Consider the following 26,198-nt stretch of genomic DNA (forward strand, 5'->3'; position numbering starts at 1 on the left):
ATTACTTTTCAATATGAATTTTGGAAGGTGCTCAAACATTTGACTAAAAGAATGACTAATTTTCTCATTTGCAAGACTGTCTCCTGACATTTTTTTTTTTTTTTGGTCATGTTTAAGGATATTAGTAAGCATGTTTAATTTAGTGCTATGTACAAATATAATGAGCATGATATCTTTCACAAATGTTTAAAAATGATCTATTTCAGTCTGAATTCTCTAGAGAGACACAACAAATAGGCTATGTGCACAGATACATTAAAAGGCATTACGCGCACTTGATTGTGGAGGCTGAGAAGTCCCACAGTAGACTGTCTGCAAGCTAGAGAACCAGGAAAGCCAGTACAGTGGGGCCCAGTTCAAGTCCAAAGAAGGACTTCTGTGCTCCAGCTCTTGTCTTTCAACCTGCAGCCACCTTGTTCCATCTAGGCCCCAGCTGATCGGATGGTGCCCACCCACACTGAGGGAGGATCTTCTCCAATCAGTTCACTAACTCAAATGCCAATTTCTTCCAGGAACACCCTCATAGACATGCTTGCTTAGGGCAGCTTATTCATTCAAATCAAATGAAAAAGCATCTGGGTTTTGCTTTCAGCAAAAAAGGGACAGACTCAGTGCCTAGTGAAGCATTGAGGATAAATAATGCTATATTTACAGTTACCTTGTTATTACTTAATCACATTAAGCCGACACCCCAAATCAACTGTCACATTATCTAAATATTAAATAGAAATTGCCTTGATAAGTGCAATAGAGCTATTTGAAAATTCACTTATCAGTAATAGATACCACTTATTACTCAATTTGATATATGCCCTAATGGAATAAAATAAAGTGAGAATCTTAATTTTCTTCTTAGGTTTTTATTTTGATATTTTGGGGGGTCATGATTTAGAATTTCTGTATGCCTTTGTTTGGAACTTAATACAAAATAGCTCTTTTACTTCAATGGACATTATTTACTAATATTCTTCCACTCATTTATGTCTTCCATATGCTTCTGTTGAATTGAAATGTAAAAGAGATTTCTGTCTAGTCAAATTCTAAGAATAATTATAACCAAGAGAGTGCTTCAGATATGCAAGTCATTTTTCTCAGAACAGCAATCATGCTATTCCTATACCACTGGCTTGAACAGGACATACTTACATTCTATTAACTCACATTTTGGCAAGATGCTGACATCTCCACTATGTGTTAATTCATCCATTCACTGATTCAATAATATATGTTATTATTTCTTTTTGCTAGCAACCACAGTGCTGAGACAAGATAGATGGATCTTCTGTTGTCACAGCACCTGGACTTTCAGGGTGAATAAAGACAAGTACATGGTTATAACAGAGTGGGATCAGTGTGCCATTATAGAAATTCAGGATAATATGAGAGCACATAGAAGGTTCACTAGAAGGGATATGAGGGAAGGCTTTCTAAGAGAAGTGGTAGCTAAGACATAAAAGTTAATTAGGGAAAGGTAGAGTACAAAAATTGTATGAAAATATTGAACATCCCAGGGAGAAAGATTAGCCACTGGAAAGGTTCAGAGGCCAGAAATATCTTTGAGGATTTGTGAAAGTGAAATTAGTACCATATGGCCAGAGAGTATATATGTGTGTTGTGTGTTCTTGAGTGTTTCTGAGTATATTTCTGTTGAGGGGGCAAGAAAAGGAGAAAGCTGCAAAAGATAAGGTTGGAGAAAAATCCACTTATGAACCATGTTTAGGATAGAGATGAACATGACCTACCACTATGCTATTAGTTTTCCAGGCAAAAAACAAAACAAAACAAAGAATCAGAAAAACCTATACTCTGGTCAAGGAAGGACATTTGGTGAGAATATTACATACTATTCTACATTTCTGAGATACTCTCCCATACTCTGCCTTAATCCACACATTCCTCGATGTTTCCTTCATATGCCATATCCCTCATGAAGTCTTTCTTTGCATCACTAAGTAAATGTATCCCGCCTATTTCTAAATCTGTATAGTGTTATTTTTCTCTGATATAATTGTCAAAATCTTTCTTGACATACAGATGTTTGTAAACCTACCTTCTCCCACTAGACCAGATCCCTAAGGAAATGTACCAGATAAGTATTTAGCAACCATTATAACAGTTTTATAAATTATTAAATGAAGAGTATAAGTCACAATGGAAACTTAAGAAAATAAATGATATGGTTCTTCAGAAAACTTTCAAGAATAATTGCAAACATTTTTACAATGAAGCATTATTTTCCAAATTGTTAACTCTGTGTGAGATGGCAAGGGTGAAAGTGTATCCATGATATCGTCTGCTAATTAAAATTCTTAGTGCTAGTTTAGTTGATGCTATTGAAACTGCAATATAGATATTTTTCTTGAAAAAGCACCACCAGCCACTCATGAGATTAAATATCAGTATATTAACTTGTAAATGAATCAACAATGAAAACAGGATCAAGTGAGAATAATGACAACCAATTTTGGATAGCACTTTATTCTTAGAACAATGAGCCTAGCCAGTTATTTGAACAGATGTCTTTGAACTGAGTGCAGGAGTTGCAAGCCGTGTTAAAAATGGACTCTTTGACTTTGATCTTTCTGGCAATAAAGTACCAGGGACTCAACTAGCCCATGATGATTACCAGAGGTAGCAGAGACAGGTTGAATCTTGTTCTCTAAAACTTCTGCTTATCATTTCTCCAGCTGTAATGGGAACACATGTTCTCATAGAATGACTGACTGAAGCTGAGGATTTTGCCATGTAAGGATTTTTCCTTTGTGCAAACTTATAAGTTTGTTATAAAAGTGTAACAACAATAAGGGTACTTATTGAGGATTTACTACATAATAACCCTTTACATGTTTTATGTCATTACTTCTTCATACAAAAGCCCAGAGTTATGTATCCTTACTGCTCCACTCTTGCAGGTGAGAAAAACCCTCTTCTACATACTATTCTGTAATACTCGGGGCTTTCTTCCACATGTCTTCTAAATCTTCTGTATTCTAGGTTACATATGCTTATTTTCTTCAACTATTTCACGAGATAATGTGTTTACAATGGCCTCATGCTTTTGACTATGCTTAGTTTGGTTTATCATTTTCTTACAAACAAGCAACCAGATCCACACGACACACCACTGAGTTTGGCCAGGCAAGTAGGAGCCTCATTTCCTTTGCCCTGAATGCAGCACTTCATGCCTCTTAATACCATTATAGTTATTTGGAAACCAAATTACATCAATGGCATACTATATCTACAACTAAGATTATAAAAATGGCTACCTAACCTGTCACATGCAAAGCTTCATCTTCTCAATTTTCTAATTAGGTTACTATTATTTACATTGCAATTAAAGCATTTTAATGAAGTGAACTTTAGGAATAACTTTAGAATTGATCTATTTTCAATATAGTCTACTGTTGCACCCTTTCTAGATTTTTAATTTGGTAAACCATAACAACAACAACAACAACAACAAAATAACTCTTTGAATAGCCAGGGATAAGTCTAGGTCCTTAATGCCACATAACCATAGACATTTCACTTGGGTTTCATATAATTATCATTAAAAATTTTTTAGGGAAAAGAATCCCTTTTCAATAAATGGTGCTGGGAAAACTGGATAGCCACTTGTAGAAGGTTAAAACAGGACCCACACTTTCACCTCTCACAAAAATCAACTCACGCTGGATAACAGACTTAAATCTCAGGTATGAAACTATTAGAATTTTAGAGGAAAATGTTGGAAACACTCTTCTATACATTGGCCTAGGCAAAGAGTTTATGAAGAAATCCCCAAAGGCAATCAAAGCAGCGACAAAAATAAATAAATAGGACATGATGAAACTACAAAGCTTCTGCACAGCCAAAGAAACAGTCATGAAAGTAAACAGACAACCTACAGAATGGGAGAAAATTTTTGCATCCTATGTATCCGATAAAGGGCTGATAACTAGAATATACTTAGATCTCACGAAAATCAGCAAGAAAAAATCAAATAACCCTATTAAAAAGTGGGCAAAGGACTTGAACAGAAACTTTTCTAAAGAAGACAGAAGAATGGCCAACAAACATATGAAAAAATGCTCATCATCCCTAATCATCAGGGAAACACAAATCAAAACTACAATGAGATATCACTTAACTCCAGTGAGAATGGCCTTTATCAAAAAGTCTCCAAATAACAAATGCTGGTGTGGATGTGGAGAGAGAGGAACACTCCTACACTGCTGGTGGGACTGCTAACTAGTTCAACCTCTGTGGAAAGCAATATGGAGATACCTTAAAGCGATACAAGCGATACAATCTACCATTTGATCCAGCAATCCCATTGCTGGGCATCTACCCAAAAGATCCAATGACACTACAAAAAAGACACCTGCACTAGAATGTTTATAGCAGCACAATTCATAATTGCAAGGCTGTGGAAATAGCCCAAGTGTCCATCAATCCAAGAGTGGATTAATAAAATGTGGTATATGTATACCATGGAGTACTATTCAGCTCTAAGAAACAATGGTGATATAGCACATCTTATATTTTCCTGGTTAGAGCTGGAACCCATATTACTAAGTGAAGTATCCCAAGAATAAGTATCCCAAGTAACCCAAGAATGGAAAAACAAGCACCAGATATATTCTCCAGCAAACTGGTATTAACTGAGTAGCACCTAAGTGGACACATAGGTATTACAGTAATAGGTTATTGGGGAGGGGGGAGGGGGGAGGGGGCGGGTATATACATACATAACGAGTGATATGCGCACCATCTGAGGGATGGTCATGCTGGAGACTCAGACTTGTGGGAGGAGGGAGGGAAGGGCATTTATTGAAACCTTAAAATCTGTAACCCCATAATATGCCGAAATAAAAAAAAAATTTTTTTACTCATGAAATTTTTTAATGACAATGCTGAGAGTTTTCTCAGTAGCTAGAAAGACCATCTAGGGATTACATTTTATTTTCAAATGATTTCACAACAAGCTACATTGTAAATGAGGGAAAAGCATTTAAGACATTATTTTCTTTTAATTATGCCATAAATATTAAATGAAAATTTTAAAATTATAGGCACATCTTTCAGTATAGTAGTTCAGAACACTATTTTAACTATTACCATGTATAAATATATTTGAAAACTAGTATTTCATTACTTTAATCTTAAAGAACGCTTGATAAAATTACTTATTTTATTCTGAATGCATAACACAATATTCTCTTTAGTCTGAAACTATACTCCACAGGATATGTTTAAAACCACATCAGACATACATACTTATAACAATGAGGAAAAGAAAGCAGCTCCTTAGAAAAAAAGGAATGTGTCTACCTATAAGATTTTAGTTTTCTGAAGTTGCAATTTTCAAATTAAGCTTTTCCCATCATTACTGTTGGTGCTTTAGATTGGATATAAGAGCTAAAACTCAGCCATCAGCACTGTAGCTTCATATTTACAAAGAAAAGTAAACATCAAACTCTTATTCTTATGTGCAATGCAGAGCAAATGTGCCAGGAGGAAAAACTGTTTCCTAGCCCTCACATAGCCTGCACAAAGGAGTTCTTTCTTAGAACTCTAGAGAGAAATACTTTCAAGGTCTTTCTAGCCCCAAGAGAGCTAGAGGACACTCATGAAAATGGCAGTTTCACTCAACTATTCTCACTGAAGGAAGTTGCCACTAAGAGAAATGTCCTGCTCAAATAAAGCACATACAAAAATAGATTTTTAATTTTCAAAATTTAAAGGAAAAACACTTACCAAAGAGGTTGCTGGCACAGATATATACTATAGCCTGGCTCAAGAGTATGATTTTTCTCTCCCTGTGTCTCTGGTCTATGACAAAACTCACTCCAAGGGAAAATTGAACCCCAATAAAAAAGAAGAGAGAAGGGCCTTATTTTAAACATCAGCTTATTATTTGAGAAGTGACTATATAAGAAAAGAGTCTTGCTCACAGATCCTGTGGCTGTGACTATCTAATTTGTTCAATGTGTATTCAATACATTGCCTTCCATTCTATATATGAATTTCCATTTGTTTTAAACATTAAAAAAACCTTTTCTTAATTTATCAGCTGCCTAATCAGATGCCTTTAATACTAGTTCATCCTATTCATAATTGGTTTGCCTGTTTTGTAGTTTTTTTTTTTAACAAACACCTTATGTTCTAATTTTACAAAATATTCCTCTATAGTTTCTTAAATTTATAGTTTAATTTTTAATCTGTTTGTTTTTAATCTAAAGTCTAAATTATTAAGCTGTATTAGAACAAATTCAATTATATTTCTCTTATATGAAACAAGTTTTTCCCCAAAAAACTGATAAATAATGCATCATTTTCACACTGTTTTTTGGTGCCCTCTTTCTTGTATATTGAATTCTTCTACACACATGGGATTGTATCTGCGTTCCCTCTTATTTCTCATTAGCTCATTTATCTGTTCTGCAGAAGTAACAAAACATTTATTATCATGACTTTAAGGTTTATGGTATGTAGTATGTCTTAATATCTGGTAGAACAGATCTCTTTTAGGGTTGATTTAGGTAGATATTTTTTCTACATATGTAATTTAAAATAAAGTTTTCTTCAGTTTTACATTCATTTATAATTTTATAATGTCAAATAAAGTATAATTTTAAAAATCAAATAAAAATTTGGATGAGATTTTATATAATTTACAGATTATTAGTATAAATGACATTTTTATTTGTCATATCATCTAAGAGTATTAATATAGTATATAATCTTTGTCAGAGATGTAAATGTTTACCCAAAGGGCTTTTGTAGTCTTTGTTTATTTTGTATGATTATTCATTTCCTATATATTTTATAGTTTATGCTGCTCTTGAGAGTAATATATTATTTTTATTGCATTTTATGGTTACTGTTAAAGAGAATTGCTCTTGTATTCAGCTGATTTTGTATCCAGCAAATTTGCTGAATAAATTTAGTGGTTCATATAGTTTGTTGATTTGGAATTTATAGGTAGTCTTTTCATCTGCAGATAATTATAATTTTATTTCCTCTCTTAAAATACTGAACAATCTGTATAGTATTATTTATTTATAGCTTTAACCATAACCTCTGTAAACTATATTAAACCATAGTTATGATGGGGGATAAGATACTTGCTTACATAATGTTTGCTATAGTGTTTTGACAAAGTTTTATATAATTAAGGAAGTGTTTCTATTCTAATTTTCTGAGAATTTTATCATTATAAGGTGTTGAGATGGATCAAAATATTTTTCTGCATATGACACATTCATACTTATATGTTGAAGTAGCTTTACATTTTCAACTTAAACACTAACTTGATTGTGATACATTAATTTCACATTTTTAAATAAATTTAGCTGATATATTATTGAAGATACTGCAACTACATTTGGAAGGCAAATGGGTCCATAGTTCTTCTTTCTTTACTTTTCTTTATTATGTTTTGCCCACCATATTGCACCAGCCTTATAAAGTAAACTGATTAGCTTTTGTGCTTTTTCTACTTTCTGTAGGGGCTTATAAATATAAGAATCAGTACTCCATATTGTATTGGATAGTATTGTAAGATTCATGTGTAAAGCCAGCTGGTCTTGAGCCCTGAGTTTTGTTTGCGTTGTTCTCTCTGTGTGTGTGAGAGAGTGTAAGTGTATGTGTGTGTGTGGTTAAATGGGTATGAAGAGGGACACATTTGATTCCCATTTTAAATTTATTATATTGAAATATAATAGTTATTCAAGACTTTTACTTCTGAGTAAATTCTAGTATTATATAATTCTCTAGAAATTTAACATTTAAAATCTATTTTATCATGGCAGATTTATTTTATTTATTTCTTCTCTACTTTTATTTATCTATTTTTGACCTTGTTTTTAAATTTTGTTATATTTCTTCATCCAACTACTTGAATTGAATGCTTAGTTTATTTAAGTCCTGGCTACAGCAATCAGACAGGAAAGTGGAATTAAAGGTATCCAAATAGGGGCAGAAGAGACCAAACTTTCACTCTTTGCTGATGATATGATATTATATTTAGAAAACCCCAAAGAATCAACCAAGAAACTCCTGGAACTGATCAATGAATTTAGTAAAGTCTCAGGATACAAAATCAATACACAGAAATCAGAGGCATTCATATACACCAACAACAATCAAATCGAGAACCAAATCAAAGACTCAATTCCCTTCACAATAGCAACAAAGAAAATAAAGTACCTAGGAATATACTTAACCAGGAGGTAAAAGACCTCTACAGGGAGAACTATGAAACACTAAGGAAGGAAATAGCAGAGGATGTAAACAGATGGAAATCCATTCCATGCTCGTGGATCGGTAGACTCAACATCATTAAAATGTCTATACTACCCAAACTGATCTACAGATTCAATGCAATACCTATTAAAATCCCATCAGCATTCTTCACAGATATAGAAAAAATAATTTTACGCTTCGTATGGAACCAAAGAAGACCCCGAATATCAAAAGCACTTCTAGGCAACAAAAACAAAATGGGAGGTATTAATATGCCAGATATCAAACTATACTACAAAGCTGCAGTAATTAAAACAATCTGGTATTGGCATAAAAATAGGAATATTGACCAATGGAACAGATGTGAGAATCCTGATATAAAATCATCCTCATATAGCCATCTAATCTTTGACAAAGCAACAAAAACATATACTGGGGAAAAGAATCCCTTTTCAATAAATGGTGCTGGGAAAACTGGATAGCCACCTGTAGAAGGCTAAAGCAGGACCCACACCTTTCACAAAAATCAACTCACGCTGGATAACAGACTTAAACCTAAGGTACGAAACTATTAGAATTCTAGAGGAAAATGTTGGGAACACTCTCCTAGACATCGGCCTAGGCAAAGAGTTTATGAAGAAGTCCCCAAAGGCAATCACAGCAGCAACAAAAATAAATAAATGGGACATGATGAAACTAAAAAGCTTCTGCACAGCCAAAGAAACAGTCATGAAAGTAAACAGACAACCTACAGAGTGGGAGAAAATTTTTGCATCCTACACATCCGATAAGGGGTTGATAACTAGAATCTACTTAGAACTCACAAAAATCAGCAAGAAAAAATCAAATAACCCTATTAAAAAATGGGCAAAGGACTTGAACAGAAACTTTTCTAAAGAAGACAGAAGAATGGCCAACAAACAGATTTGAATGTAATTAAATGTATATATTTCCAATCGTATACTACTATGATTGTGTCAAATTTTGACATATAGCATTTTTGTTGTTTTTGTCACTCAGGGTTTTTTTTTCTTTTACAAATTTATTGAAATATTTTTCTCATACCATAATATACACTCATCTAAAGTATACAGTTATGTGTTTTTCAGCACATAAACAGAGTTGTGCAATCATCACCATAATCTTATTGTGAATATTTTCAACACCTCAAAAAGAGAATCCCATATCCATTAGTTATTCCCCATTCTCCTTTCCCTAAAAATCAATAAACTACTTTATATTTTTATGGACTTTGCTATTCTAGACATTTTCATAAGTGAAATAATTCAGTATATAATTTTCTATTACTGGCTTCTTTCACTTAGGATGATATTTTCAAGGTCCACCTATGTTGTAACATGCATTGATACTTTTCTTTAAATTGACAAATAGTATTCCATTGAATGTGCATACCACATTTTGTCATTTAGTTTTAAATTTTCATACTTTTATGGTTTGTATTTTAAAAAAAGTATTTAACATTATATTTTATAGTTTCAAAACATGTGACTTAAAAATCTATTTTCTTACAAATTAATTGATACTCCTACACAATATTTGTATGCACATGGAGATGTTTTTCTTCCTTTTAAACATACAAAATTAATTGATCAAAAATTTAGATATAATAAATTGGATGCTGTTAAAAACTATTAAAGAACCATGCATTTTTGGTGGGAAATTGAAATATTTGGAAGGTCAGTCCTTCCTCTTTAATTGGAAACCTTAAAAAAAATTAGAAAAGGACTATCACATAGAGAATAGGTTACTTTCACTCTTGTTCCAGAAGACAGAAGTAGATCCAGTGAGGAAGGATATATACAAGGGGGACCCATTTTAGCCCATTGCAAATATTCAATTTGCTAATATTTAGAAGATGTTTTCAATAGTGGAATATATTCCCTGCCTCTAGAATTAAGTGATTAGGCCACCTGGCTACCTGGTACACATTTAGATGCCTTATATTTAGGTAGAAATTTGGTCTAAAGGATATCCAAATACTCTTTCAGCTGTAGAATGTAGTATTTTGTTAAGTAGTTCTAACACTCTATTCAGCAATTAGGAATCAGTTATATAATCATGTTAGGCAAACTTGAAATAATGTGTGTAATTGATTTCTTATCTAATCCTGGGTTTAAGTCAAAATGAAATTTCAAAAGTAAGTCAAAGTAAAAATTCAAAATTATTGTTTAAATTATTCCTTAGCTATATGTTTTAATACATAAATGTAGACAGGTTCTATTTTAAAATATTTCCAGCACACTGTCATTTATAGCAATTAGGATCAGAAGAGCTAGCACATGTGAGTCATCATAATGAGATTGACATGTTACTCTATTTAACAGTAAAACAGATTCACAAATATTCTCAAACCCCTAGACATTTAAAGATTTTACATAATTGTAGGAATATTTCTAAGAATAGTCACTCAGCACATATTTTTAGAATTCAGACATTTTAGAAGAGGGTGAATTTTCTCCTTTTAATATTTTCTAATAAGGTTTGTCCAGTCTATGGTATTATGGCCTCTTCTTTATTTTTTCTTTTTTTAGTGATTTTTTTTAGAGTTTATGTATTTTTATTTTTAATTTTTATGGGGACTTAATAGTTGTATATATTTATGGGGTACATGTGATATTTTGATACAGGCATATAATGTTAATAATTAAATCAAGGTAATTGGGGCATCCATCACCTCAAGCATTTCCTCAATTCTAAATAGCAGTAATTTATTTCTTTATATTTTACTCAATCTTCCAACCTTATGTGCCCCAAACTGCAATAAACAGCAACGTGAACATTTTGGTGAATTGTGGGTATTTAGAGTTATATAATTTGTCTCATTCAAAGTTATCTCCGGTCACGTACCACATAATAATATTTTGGTCAGTGACAGACCACATGTAAATGGTGGTCCCACAAAATTATAAAGAAGCTGAAAAATTTCTATCACCCTGTGAAGTTGTAGACTTTGTAATGTCATAGTGCAATGCATTACTTATCTGTTGGTGGTGATGCTGATGTAAACAAACCTACTGTACTGCCAGTTGTATAATAGAATAGCACATACAATTATGTATAGTATGCAATACTCCATAATGGTAATAAGTGACTATATTATTGGTTTATATATTTACTATAATTTTTATTGTTATTTCAAAATGTTCTATTTCTACTTACAAAAACATACACTTAACTGTAAAACAGTCTCAGGCAGGTACCTACCGTTCACGAGGTATTCCAGAAGAAGGCATTGTTGTCATAGGGAATGACAGTTCTAAGTGTGTTATTGCCTGTGAAGACCTTCTAGTGGGACAAGATGTGAAGATGGAAGACAATGAAATTGATGATACTGATCCTTGGTAGGCCTAAGCTAATGTGTATGTGTCTTAGTATTTAACAAAAAAATTAAAAAAATACAAAATGCTTATGGAATAAGGATGCAAAGAAAGAAAATAGTTTTGTGTATCTGTGCAATATATCCGTTTTCAGCTAAGTATTGTTACAAAAGAATCAAAATGTTAAAAAATAATTTTTAAAGCTTATAAAGTAAAAAAGTCACAGGAAGCTAAGGTTAATTTATTAGTGAAGGAAGAAGCTGTAAAAATAAATTTAGTGTAGCCTATGTGTATAGTGTTTACAAAGTCTCTAGTAGTGTACAGTTACTTAGAGCAACTTCTAGTCCTGTAAGCTCTATTCATGGTAAGGATCCTATACAGGTATGCCATTTTTTATTTTTTATGCTATAATTTTACTATACCTTTTTCTATGTTTAGATAAGTTTGGATACACAAATACTTAGCATTGTGTTATAATTAACTACAGTATTCAGGGCAGTAACATGCTGTACAGGTTTGCAGCCTAGGAGCAATAGGATATACCATATAGTCTAGGTATGCATAATAGTAGGATATACGAGAGGTCCCCAGCTTTTTTGGCACCAGGAACTGGTATTATGGAAGACAATTTTTTCATAGACGGAGATGGGGGATGGTTTCTGAATGATTCAAGTTCATTACATTCATCGTGCAGTGAAACTGCTCTATTAGTAATAATCCATATTTACAGCCGCTCCCAAGTGCCTTATCTCCCATCACCACCTCTGTCATCAGGCATTAGATTCTCATAAAGAGCATGCAGCCTAGATCCCTTGCATGCTCAGTATTTTTACAGTAGGGTTACCACTCCTATGAGAATCTAATGCCTGCACTGATCTGATAAGAGGCAGAGCTTATGCGGTGATGTGAGTGATGGGGAGCAGCTGTAAATACAGATGAAGCTTCACTTGCCCAACCGCTGCTCACCTCCTGCTGTGCAGCCTGGTTCCTAACAGGCCCATGAACCTGTACTGGTCTGGGGACCATAGAGGCATACCACCTAAGTTTGTTTAGATAGATGCTGTGATGTTTGCACAATGAAGAAATTACTTAACAACACATTTCTCAGGATATACCCCCATTGTTAAATGACACCTGACTGTATTTCAACAATACTTGAGAATGGCTACCCAGAGATGTTGCAGTTCATTATTGTAATCTCTCCCTATAAGTATGTTTGTGCTCATAGCAATACAGATTATCTGTACGTCTGTGCTTATGGCCATTTTTCAAATAAAATGATGAGAAGTCCTCCATTGTTTTTTTGGAAAACACCATAAAGCGCTGGGATAGTGCACAAAGTCTGGGACATCTCTTACCAGAGATGTTGTCACACAATCATACTAATTTGAGAATAAAACAAAGTTGCATTTAGGTTTTTAGAGATGGCACAGTACTTTTGGAAGAGATCTATGATCTGTAATGGTTCCCCTATATGAATATCACAGGGTTGCTATGGTATCCAGAGTAAGTCAAGCTCTGCCTTTCATAGATGCATTACTTCCTCCTAAAGTAGTTTTCTTATACACAAATTTAAACCATCTAATATAATCATCTATCTTATAATTAAATATAAGAAAACCTGAAAATAAATAATACAAGCCTCCTCCAATACTTTTTATGACACATTTTCTCCAACAGTTATATGAGTAGGTATGTATGGAGTATTTTATTCATTGCCATAACCTCTCAAAGTGCTATGAACAAATAGGTGGTAAAGATTTCCTCTTCTATTCATTTGAATTTGTTTGTAGTGAACTTTGGTGTTTTACATGGCTTCAGTTCATCTTGAATTCCATTCCAAATCCTTCTAGCTTTGTTTTTGTTTGTGTTTGTGTGCTGTTCTTGCTGTTGTTGTTCATTATTTCAAAGGAAAGAAAGAAACTCCATAATACTTTGGAGACCTTAGCTAAAGATTTACCTCCTGAACTGTCACTGATAAATGCATTAATTTTTGCCACAAAAGTAATATTGTCCTTCAAAAAAAAATGAAGGACCCTGTCTATTTTTATGAATAAAAGTGATTATTACTCATTATTAAACTAGCAAACTAGCACACTGCCAAAAAACTTCTGTTATAATCCTGGCTAGCACTCAAATAAGGGCTTTGTCCCAGTTTTTACTCATATTATTTTGTTTCATTGATTATGAAAATTGAAGGTCTTATCCTCACTGCCTCTCCTGACACACACTTTTCCTAATAGCTATGACTAGCATTTTTCCCACCACAAGAATATTTCCAAATTGATTTAACATTTAGTAATAACATAACTGTCAGTTTAGTAAATGCCATGTGAAAACCAAATTTCAATTCCTAGTGATATACTTCTTCCCTTTCCTGTGTCTTAAGGGCTGATCCCGTCTAAAGCATTGGTTATCAGCATAACCTCATGACTTTGGAAATCTAGATTCTCATACAATTCTGCTTTCTGCTATGTGCTGGGGTCTCCCATGATACTGAAACTCCACTCAAAGCATTTCTCTTCTAGCAAAGACCATAAGCAGTGAGTACTGGAGGGTGGAGATGATAACACTGTAGTTCTTTTGTTGTATATCATGTTTAATTGTTTCTGTCATCACTCTTTTCCTCTTCATCACTTTTACTTTCTATTTATGTTATTCCTGGCTTCCTATGGGACTCTCTCCCTTTCTAATATGCACTTTGGGGAAGGAAACATTATTTAGCATGCGCATTTGGCATGTTTATGTCACTAAATTCAATAAGCATTAATCTCTTTGGTATACCATTAATTCCCCGAAACATAAGTCTATTGTATCTGTCAGGAATGAGTGATTATAAATAATAGAAACCCTTGTGATGGTAACGTGAAGTAACAGGTTTTGTTTTCTTATATAAATAGAAGTAGAAAGTTAGTTATGCCATGGGTGATGATGCTGCTTAATGATAATTTTCAAATTTTAGGTTTTATTTATATTTATATGCTGCCATCCTTAAAGCACAGGCTGTTATAATCTTGTCACTTGGCTTTCAGGAGTCACTTGACATATCCAAGATCACATAGCATAGGCAGCATTTTAATAATGATTTTTCTGCCCTTAATGTCATTGTTTACCAATGATTTCCTTATCCAAAAGCATAATTTCCCTATCCTAAGTAATAGTTTGTGAACAAATATATATGCATATGGGAATCTCAATCTGGGAGTTAAGAAAAAAACAATACTTTGTTAGACACAAAGTGTAGACTGAAAACAAAGGTGGTAAAAGCTGAGAAAGTGATTATTTCTTAACCTCAGCATCCAAAAATGTTTTCCCTGTGGTTCTAAATTATATTTATTCATAGAATAGAACACCAACAGGCACCAGGTTAACTGTCAGAGACATACTGCCAAATTATGACTAAGATGTACCTTAAGCAGCCAACAATGATCAGATATCAAATTCTTAGGGCTAGAATAGCTGTAGGTAGATGTAGTCACCCCACTGCTTAAAATGTCATGCTGACATCTTTGGAATAGCTAAGTAATTATTTAAATTATGTTTTATCTGTTTTGTTTCACTGTTTATTTTTATTTTATTTTATGTTATTTTAGAGTAAGATCCCTTTAAACCCCTGTCATAACTGCATCCATTATCCATAATTATCATTCCATAACTATCATCATACAAAAGATACTGGTAGAGGCTGAGCAATTTTAGTCTTTAAATACATCCTCCTCCATCCTTTATCCTTCCAGACATAACTTAGTATCAAGGTAAAAATTACTTTAGACAATAATAAGGGACAATTAGGATTCTATATTAGTCTGCTCAGACTGCCATAAGAAAATACCACAGACGGAGCAGCTTAAACCACAGAAATTTATTTTCCCATAGTTCTGGAGGTTGGGAAGTCTGGGATCAAGGTGCAGGCATATTTGGTTCAAGGCAAGAGCCCACTTCTTGGTTTGTTGATGCCTCATTCTTTATGTCCACAGATGGCAGATAGAGAGAAAGAACACACTCTCTGATGTCTCTTTTTATAAGGGTATTAGTCCCATCACAAGAGACCCACCCTCATGACTTCATCTAACCTTATTTACCTACAAAAGTCCCAACTCCAAATATTATCATTTGAGGGAGGGGAGGGCTTCAACATATAAATTTGGAAGGGACACAAATGTTCAATCCATAACATTTCACCTCATTGCTTCTGGTCTTCTAATATATCTATAGGGTCATAATTGTAAAGAGAAAAATAGTTTGCCTAATTTTGTCCCTTGACATTCTTTTATATTTTATTTAAAAATATGAAAATCCAAAGTTTTATTTTTTCCAACAATTTTCATATGGTTAAAGAACCTACAGGCTTATGGTAGGTTCCTATTACATTTTTCTAAGTAGTTATTTTAAGCCATATACATTATCCTAAACTAACTTGGGAAATGTTAAAGAATTTATGTATTGAAAAAAATATATATAGTATATTCACACTTATGTACCATACGATGATTACAACGATGAAGATGAGACAATGATAAAATGTGAGAGCAGAATCTATTTATTGAATGATTTAATATGTGCCAGACAAAGCTCTTAGTATATTTATATGGATTAATCTGAATTGACAAATTTTTAGAGGCTAGTTTCTGAATGTTCAAGGTAATAGTTTCTCACCCAAAATGGTGGTTTAAATTCCACCTACTACAAGGCATCGTAGGCTAATAAATAAATGGATTTTCTTTCAATGCATATCTATACTTTTGTCACCACTGATTATTTTTTTCCTTGTTATATCTTTAAATAGTGTAAATAACATTCAACAAATTTTTGAGAGTGATACAGGAATATTTACTCTATAGCCAATATTTTCCTTAGAATTGGTGAAGGGAGGAGGAGAGTATTTACAAAAGGAAAGTGCATGTGAGAATTGAAACTGCTTAAACTAGCTAACCCTCCTGCCTTACACAGATCAGATAGGATGTGGATTTTAGTCATTATAGTTAGTGTTACTATATCATTTATTGTCAGAACTAAAACACCTGTGAAAATGACATGGAGAGCTATTAAAAATTACAGCAGAGAGCCCATACAAATTCAGATTATGTGTGGCAACAGGACTTATCAGCACCTTACTTTCAAGGTCTCCATTGTTATCATAACACAGAATTAGAATAAAAGACTTTCAGGTAGACCTAACTTATCAACTCAAGAACAACAAAGACTTCTTCCAATAAGGCAAAAACATGCTTTCCTCATCTGAGATTTATGTTTTTAAAATTAAAGAAAAGCATATATATGCAAAGCTATTTTTCTATAAATTTATGATATATATAAAATAAAAATTGAAATGTTTTTCCTTCACAAAACCAATTTTATACCAAGGGTAAATGACATTAAGAGCCTATGACATATTCTTCTGGATTTTCTGGGTAAGTGGTGTTTGTGTATGTCTATACATTCATCTTTTGAATGAGAAAAAATATATATATATATGTGTGTGTGTGTGTGTGTGTGTAGTCTACAACTTGTTTACTTTCTTTAACATGTATCATGGACAGTGTCCAAGTGAGAACCTATAGAGTTATAATTTTTTTGAAATTGCTATGTCCTTTGAATGTGCATAGAAAAATGCATTTAATCAATTTCCACTAATGGATATTTAAGCTATTTCTTTCCTTTTGTTATTACAAAGAGTGCTCTAGAATCCTTTACTTATGTAAATTTGCATCTTCACAAATATTTCTATAAAATAAATTTCTAGAAGTAGACTTGTTTCATTAGAACTATATAGGTATTAAACATAAATGATACGTTGTCAGTGATGTACTAACAAATCCCCCCACCATGTTATACCCATTTATGGTCCCAACAGTTTTTAGAAGAGTTTATTTTAACCCAGTCATTAGAAGCCATTATTATACTTTTCAAATAATTATTTTATTAACATAAAATTTACATACAATAAAATTAATAATTTATGGTATACAATTTAGTGATTTTTTTTAGTATACTAATATTTAGAAATTTTTAATCACCCCAAAAAGAAACACTGTACCTAATAGCAGTCATTCCTACTTGTACTTTTTATGTCATATCTGAGAAACCATCACCTAACCCAAGGTCATGACAGCTTATTCTTTTTTGTTCTTATAGTTTTATAGTTTTATCACTCATATTTAGGTCAATTATCTACTTGGAGTTAAATTTTTAATATGGTATGATATAATCCAAATTCATTCTTTTTTTTAATATGGTATGATGTAGTCCAAATTCATTCTTTGTGGGTATATCCTGTCATCCATTATTGCTATTTAAATTTTGCCATCTTAATAGTTGAAAATTATGCCCTTACTCCTTTTATTTTTGCAATACAGATTTAATGAGGTTTTGTATATATATATATATATATATATATATATATATATATGAACATATATATTATGTTCATAGGTTTAATTTCAGTTTTTATATCTTCATTTATGAATTTCCTGTTCATCTGTTGTGGTATGTTTTTATGTGTGTTCGTGTATGTGTGTGTGTGTTTATACTTTTGGTGGTTTGTGAAGAAAATGTACTACTCTTTTTTGAAGAAGAATAAAAAGTGGACCTAAAGAAAATCATTGATTATAAGTAATTACTCTTGAGGAAAACAAGCACACAAATAAATCAACACTGTATTTCTGCCAGCTAACAGAATTTGGCTTATTTAAATTTTTTTAATTAAAGCAAGGTAGTAAAATATAGCACACATACATTAAACTATAAATCTTTTTTATTTAAGGATAAAGCTTTATTTTTGGTAGTTTTTGTCATAGAAGATATCCAGACTCTTGAATTAAAATGTCATGATAACTAATATATGCAAAAAGTATTTATAAAAATTTGCAAAAGCCTTTTCATTTTAGCCTCACAGACTGGAATGAAACTAACTTCTAAAATATACCTTCACAAAATTTAACACATATTTTGCTTCAGAAGTTATGTAAAGCAATAAGGAAATAAATGGCCTCTATAAGTAGTCTCTACCCCATACTTCTAAAAAGTATAAGAACTTTTGATTTGAACATACATGTATTTTATTTAAATATAGTACATGAATTTTTGTATAGAAATTTTGGATTCATTACATTATATAATTATTTCAATATTGTTTAGAAATTAGTATAAGAAAGGAATTTAGAATGCTGGAAGTAAATAATTATGACAAAAATTATATAAGAATAGGCAAAGGCTATTTTAGCAATCACTGGTTGAATTTTAGAAAGTAGAACTGTGTTTAATTGCTCTATGGCATATGTTTATTCTGTATTTCCTTATGTGATTCAAGAGTTTTATTGTATTTAGTTTGGTAAGCTTCTTTAGGTCAATGACATTAGCTTGTTTTAAGAAGCTCAGTACAAAGAGAGTATTTTCATCCTCCTATATAGGCATACTTCATTTTATTGCACTTTACTGCACTTCACACATATTGCATTTTTTACAAATTGAAGGTTTGTGGCAACCCTGTGTTGAGCAAGCCAATCAGTGCCATTTTTCCAACAGCATGTGCTCACTTTACACCTCTGTGTAACATTTTGGTAACTCTCAAAATATTTCAAATTTTTCCTTACTATTATATCTGTTGTGGTGATCTGTGATCAGTCATCTTTGATGCTACTATTGCAATGGTTTTTGGTGGCCACAAACTGCACCCATATAAGCCAACCAAAATAATCAATAAATGCTGTACATGTTCTGACTGCTCTACCAACTGGCTATTTCCCCATATTTCTCCCTCTCCTCAGTCCTCCCTATTTCCTGGGAAACATTAATATTGAAATTAGGCCAATTAATAACCCTATGATGGTCTCTAAGTGTCCAAGTGAAAGGAAGAGTCCAATGCTTCTCACTTTAAATCAGAACCTAGAGATGATTAAGCTTAGTTAGGAAGGCACATCAAAAGTTGAGATAGACTAAAATCTAGACAACTGTTGCCAAAGTTAGCCAAGTCACAAATGCAAAAGAAAAGTTCTTGAAGGAAATTTAAAGTGCTACTGCAACAAACACATGAATGATAAGAAAGTGAAAGAGACTTATTGCTGATTTGGAGAAAGTTTTAATGGTCCGGATAGAAGATCAAACCATCTACAACATTCCGTTAAACCAAAGCCTAGTCCAGAGCAAGGCTCAAGCTCTCTTCAATTCTAGGAAAGCTGAGAGAGATGATTAAGTTGCAGAAGAAAAGTTTGAAGCTAGCAGATGTGGATTCATGAGATTTACAAAGAAAAAAAAAAAAGTACTGTCTCTGTAACTTAAAAGTGTAAGGTGAAGCAACAAGTATTGATAAAGAAGCTGTAGCAAGTAATCCCGGAAGATCTAGCTAAGATAATTGATGAAGATGACTACACTAAACAACAGATCTTTAGGATAGATAAAAATAGCCTTACATTGGAAAGAGATGTCATCTAAGACTTTCATAACTAGAGAGTATAAGTCAATATCTGGCTTCAAAGCTTCAAAGGACAGGTCATGGTTGATTCTCTTATTAGGGCTTAACGCAGCTGGTAACCTTAAATTGGAGCCAGTGCTCATTGACCATTATAAAAATCTCAGGGCCCTTAAAAAGTACACTCAGTCTACTCTGCCTGTGCTCTAGAAATGGAAAAACAAAGCTTAGATGACAGGACATCTGTTTACAGTATGGTTTACTGAATATTTTAAGCCCATTGTTGAGACCTACTTCTCAGAATCAAAGATTCCTTTCAAAATATTACTTCTCATAGTCAATAATAAATTATGGCATACTTTAAAATGATTGAAATAGTGAAATTGAAATGTTCCTAACACAAAGAAATAATAAATGTTTGAGGTGATGGATACCCCAATTACCCTGATTTGATTAATACACATTGTATGCCTGTATAAAGAAATCACATGTACCCTATAAATATATACAAGATGTCACTGAATTGCTGCAATCTCATAATAAAACTTAAGCAGATCACAAGTTGCTTTTTATGCATGAGCAATGAAAGTGGTTTCTTGAGATGGAATCTACTCCTGGAGAAGAGCTTAGAAACATCATTGAAGTGACAATAAAGGATTTGGTGTATTACATAAAGTTAGTTCATAAAGCAGTGGTAGGGTTTGAGAAGACTGGCTCCAGTTTTGAAAGAAGTTCTACTGTGGGTAATATACTATCAAATAGTGTCGCATGCTACAGAGAAATCTTTTGTGAAAGGAAGAGTTAATTAAATAAATCAATGTGGCAAACTTCATTGTCACCTTATTTTAAGATGTCACAGTCACCCCAACTTTCAGCAACAAACACCCTGATGAGTCAGCAGCTGTCAACATTGAGGCAAGACCCATTGTCAGCAAAAAGATTATGATTTGCTGAAGTCTAGGTGATCATTAGCATTTTTAGAAATAAAGTATATTTTAAAAAGGTATATACACTTTTTTTATACATAATGCTATTATATACTTCATACTACACAATACAGTATAGTGTCAATATAACTTTTATATGTATTGGGAAACCCAAAACTTCATGTTATTTGCCTTATTGCAATATTCATTTTATTGAGGTGGTCTGGAACTAAATCCACAATATATCCAAGGTATTCCTGTATATTTGTGGTGGGAAATCTCTAAAACAACTTTTAGAAATCCAGTTAAGAGTTCCAATGATCTTCATCGCCAAAGAACATAAAATAGTCATGTTTTCATTGGAAATATTTTCTTGATGACATTGTCCATGGTATAATTCAAAACCACCAAAAGTCTTTTATTATAATTGTTTTTATAATTAAATTCTGTGGACAATTCTCCTCCTCTTCAGAGATTGATATGTTCCTCTTTTTGATAATTTTACTAAGAAATTTGTCGGTGGAATTCCTATCTTTCCTACATGCAAGGAAGTTCAGAAACATATTTAGTATTAAGTTATCTTCTCTGTGATTATTTACCTCTTCCTTTTTAAAATTTTTATGTTCTTTTGCTATACATATATATATATACACACACACATGCACACACAAAGTAGACATCATTAGTAACTATGTAAATACACAGAAATAATTGCTTTCTCTCTTTATATGTATATAAATGGAACTATATATATTGAAATATATGTATATACATGCTTTCTCTCTATATATGCACATATATGATATATAACTCTACACATATATGCACGTATATGTACACATATTTTACTTTGCATTTCACTTCAGTGATGCTTAAGAAAGTGGTGGAATAATGAAAATATTTACTTTGAAAATCAACTTGATAAAACACCTTAAAATTCCAACACTAGCCTGGCATTAAGATATTTTAAAGATTTGGATACCTGTATTCAACCACCAATTAAAAAATAAAAGGGGAAGCAATTTATTTATCATCTTCAATATCTGATTTGTTTAGATTTGGAGAAGGTTTGTTTCCTGTATTTTATCTGAATAAGTGCCTATTTTTAAAGGATAATAAGGGGTGATTATTGTCCTTTGTAGTTTTCATAACACAATGAAGCAGATAGATACAGGGTGCAAATTGGAGCAGTAGAGAGGAGGAATGCAGATATATTGAATGCCTATGTGCTATACATTTATGATTTCTTATAATACCACTATTCAGCAAAGTATATGTCATTATACTGGATTTTATATATGTGCATACCAAGAATGAGATATATAATTTAAAACAAATTGCCATAAATAGCTGGTAAGTGGAAGCTCCAAAACTCATACAAAAGCAAATTATTACTGTCTTAAAAAATATTAAAGAGGCTCTTGCCAGGGGCCCTGGGAGAATAAAGGAAGAAACAGATAAATGGGATAAATAACAGAAGTCAGCAAGAACAAATTTTATATTCATATATTTCATATCAGGAGACCAAAATATTTTAAGAAAACAGTTTTAAAGGCAAATAAAATGATTTAGGACCTTGGAGGTTTCATTTTAAGAGAAACTAAGAATAAGAAAACTAGGCAAGTATTATTTTGGCAAATAAATAAATGAATATAAAAAAATGAAAACAATAATTTCAAATCAGCATAAATAAAGTTGAATGAATAGGAGATACCTGTTTAGTACAAAGATATAAATGATCCTACAGTTTTAGAATGACTGACCAAAGTCAGAGAAAATAAGATAAAAATATATGGGACCTCTCACATGCAGAATTGAATAAAACTTCTTAAAAGACAATTAACAATCTTTTTTTTTGGTGCATGTGGGAGTGGTTACCCAATGGAATTCCATAGGCAAGAGAAAATAATTGAAGACATACTTTCCAAATACACATACAATATAAACTCTGGAATTTAAAATTGAAAGTTCTGATTATATAGCACTGTGTTTTCATATTGTTGATGTTAGATACATAGAACAAATTGACTATAGATGTAGCCCTCAGGGAATCTAATTTTACTAAGCGAGTGGAATTTCAGCATAACTAAGACTGGATCGTGATTTATGTTTATAGAATTTTATTTTGATGTTACTTCCTGACAGAAAGGTTTAATATATAATTTTATCAGATATTATAATTATAGTGAAAATTTAAAGACATTCTAGATCATCTGAAGTTTTCATATAGTTAGGAAACTTTGGTATTTTAATTTCTAGAATGGAATCCTTTGTTTTATTTTTCATCTATAAACAAGGAAATCAATTATTACAATTGAAGTCCTTGTTGTACCAGCACTGCCCCTCCCCAATTGCCTTCTAAGCAGTTTATTATATATTATGGAAAATTTCTACATAAGCAAACAAGTTTGAATACAGCATAAATATAGCAACATGAAGACATACTAGTTGTAACAATTTTTTTGTCTGTGCTGGGTGAAAGGTGGAAGTGGAAGGGAGAAAGGATTGATGGTGTATGTAATATTTGAAATGCTTCTTAGGGAACAAGCAACATCTCAATAGCAGAAGAGAAGAGTAGAGAAATGTGTTTGGAAAAAACAAATGTTTCAGCATAGCTTAAATACTAAAATCTATAATTATAGAAAGGAAGAATATATGGAAATAAATAACATATTTACCTTCAAATATGAATTAAATTTAGGACTTAAAAATATATTTCACTACAATAGGGAAGTTTTGCAGCTACTGCTGTTTTTCAGTATTACCCAAGTTCTTTATTTTGATGATTAGAAGTTTATTTAAATGATGGATGTGATAAACACACTTTTTATAAATAAATTGAACAAGTATAAATATACTTGAAAAGAAAACACGTTTATTCTGAGTCTTCTCTCTATCTAAAATCTGTGTTACAATGAAATATTTTACATACAGGACTTATTTGCCAATTAATTTAGTAAATACTCATTGAATATTTAATATATACCTAGAGTAGTTCACGGAACTGTTTGCAGCAGTGAACGGACAAAGCTGAAATAGGGATTACATTTTAGGGGAGAGAAAAAGAAAATAAGTAAACAAATAAATGAACAGTCCAATCTCAGTTAAATATGCCACAGAGATAATCGCAAGAAGAATCATGTTAGAGAATAAAGGAAGGAAAAAGAGGAAACCTTAGATTAAAAGTCAGGGAGATTCACTCTGGGAGATGTCCTGTCTCGCTGAGTCTTTAATTATGAGTATGAGAAGAGTTAGCATTTTGAAGAACTGGATTAAAGTGTTTCAGGCAGAAGGGGCACATGCAAAGCTCTCAATGTAGAAAAATGCTTGTTGTGTCCAGTATCGGAATAGCCAGAGGACATAAGCAAGGGAGTAATATAAGCTGATTGACATTTTGAAAATCTAACTATAATTGTTAGGAGAATAATGAAATGTAGACCTGAAAGTGGAAAAGACATATTAAGAGGAAGAAGGGGATAACATCTAGATGGGGAAAAAAATGATAACTTCAGAAAAAATATCTGCAACTTATATTACCAAGACAGGGTTAATATTTGTCTATTTATGATATTTCAAGAAAACAATAATGAATAATCTGAGAAAAGAGTAGGCAGAAGTTTAGAATTGATAAATTTTATAAAAAGAAATGCAAAAAACATGCTAAAAATGATTAATATCTCTATAAGATTGGCAAAATTTCCAAGTGTGAATCTAAATTAATCCTAAATAGATAACCCAAAGTAATTTTGGTAAAAATATGAATTAATGTATACATACACAAGGATATTTATAACATTAAAAGAGAATAAATAACCCAAATTTCCATCATTTGGGGGACTAGTTAACTAGACTATAGAATATCCACATGATGCAACACAATGGTAATAAGAAATAGTAAGGATTTTTAGATACTTCTGTGAAGCATCTCCAAGATGTATTGTTAATTAATCAAAAGTAAAATGGGTTTACACAGTATGGCCGGAGGCATTAGCTAGCGCTCCCTCTACTCTAACGTGGAAGCAGCGGACTCCAAGGGAGACTGAACTGTATCTGCCTCTATTTCCAACAGACTCATGTTCAACCTTCGCTCATAAAAAGAAGCCAGGAAAATGTTATTAGTCCTTCTTTTCAGAAAAGTTAATGTAAAATTATAGCAAAAAAAAAAAAGGAACTTGAACTTTAGTAACACAGCAGGAACAATTCGCACCGGTGGCAGCAGCAGCGGGAGAAGAAGTTTAATTTAGTTGATTTTCTGTGGTTGTGAGTTGTTCGCTAGTCTCACAGTGATGGAAACTGCACATTTTTTCCAAAGGACAGAGAAGCTGCTGGAGGTTTGGTTCTCCCAGCAGCATCCTGATACAAACCAAGGATCTGGGGATCTTCGCGCTATCCTGAGATCGGAGTGGGACACACTTCTGAAGGATGCTCAGTGTTCAATCGTAAGTGTGACAAAACCTGACAAGCAGGAAGGTTATGTACTCAGCGAGAGCAGCACGCTTGTCTCCAAGTGACGTTTCATTTTGAAGACATGTAGGAAATGCTGAAAGCACTGGTTCTCCTGTTGAAGTTTGCTAGGGATTACAGTTGGTTCGACTCAGTTCAAAGCTTCTTTTATTCTGGTAAGAATTTCATGAAGCCTTTTCACCAAAGGTACCCGCACTGGACTTTCTAGGAAGAAATAGAGTTTCCAAGTGCAATTTTCCCAAATGGAGTGGCATATTGTATGGGACATATGAATTCTGATGGTTGGTACTTATGTGCTCTGGATTTCCCAGAGAGTTGAGTAATCAGACAGCCAATCAGACCCTGGAAGTTCTGATGAGTGAGCTTCACCCAGCAGTTATGGACCAGCTCTACATGAAAGATGGTGTTACTGCAAAGGATGTCACTTGTGGGAGTAGAATTCGTGACCCGATGCCAGGTTCTGTCTTTGATGCCACATTGTCCAATCCTTGTGGGTATTTGATGAATAAAATGAAATCAGATGGTCCTTATTGGGCTATTCCCATCACTCCAGAACCAGAATTTTCTTATGTCAGCTTTGAAACAAACTTAAGTCAGACCTCCTATGATGACCTGATCACGAAAGTTGTGGAAGTCTTCAAGCCAGGAAAATTTATGACCACCTTGTTTGTTAATCAGAGTTCTAAATGTCGCACAGTGCTTGCTTCGCCCCAGAAGATTGAAGGCTTTAAACGTCTTGATTGCCAGAGTGCTATGTTCAATGATTACAATTTTGTTTTTACCAGTTTTGCTAAGAAGCAGCAACAACAGCAGAGCTGATTAAGAAAAATG

The 26,198-nt window shown here is 32.8% G+C and overlaps 1 protein-coding gene and 1 pseudogene across 2 annotated transcripts in view; one reads left to right on the forward strand and one right to left on the reverse strand.

Annotated features, from left to right (window-relative positions):
• The window catches only part of LUZP2 (leucine zipper protein 2), a 440,045-nt gene that overhangs the window by 377,693 nt on the left and 36,154 nt on the right, over positions 1-26,198 (reverse strand). The window lies entirely within an intron of this gene.
• On the forward strand, positions 25,190-26,186 carry LOC105854918 (S-adenosylmethionine decarboxylase proenzyme pseudogene; annotated as a pseudogene).

Source organism: Microcebus murinus, chromosome 4 (assembly GCF_040939455.1).
Source record: "Microcebus murinus isolate Inina chromosome 4, M.murinus_Inina_mat1.0, whole genome shotgun sequence".
Lineage (NCBI taxonomy): Eukaryota > Metazoa > Chordata > Mammalia > Primates > Cheirogaleidae > Microcebus > Microcebus murinus.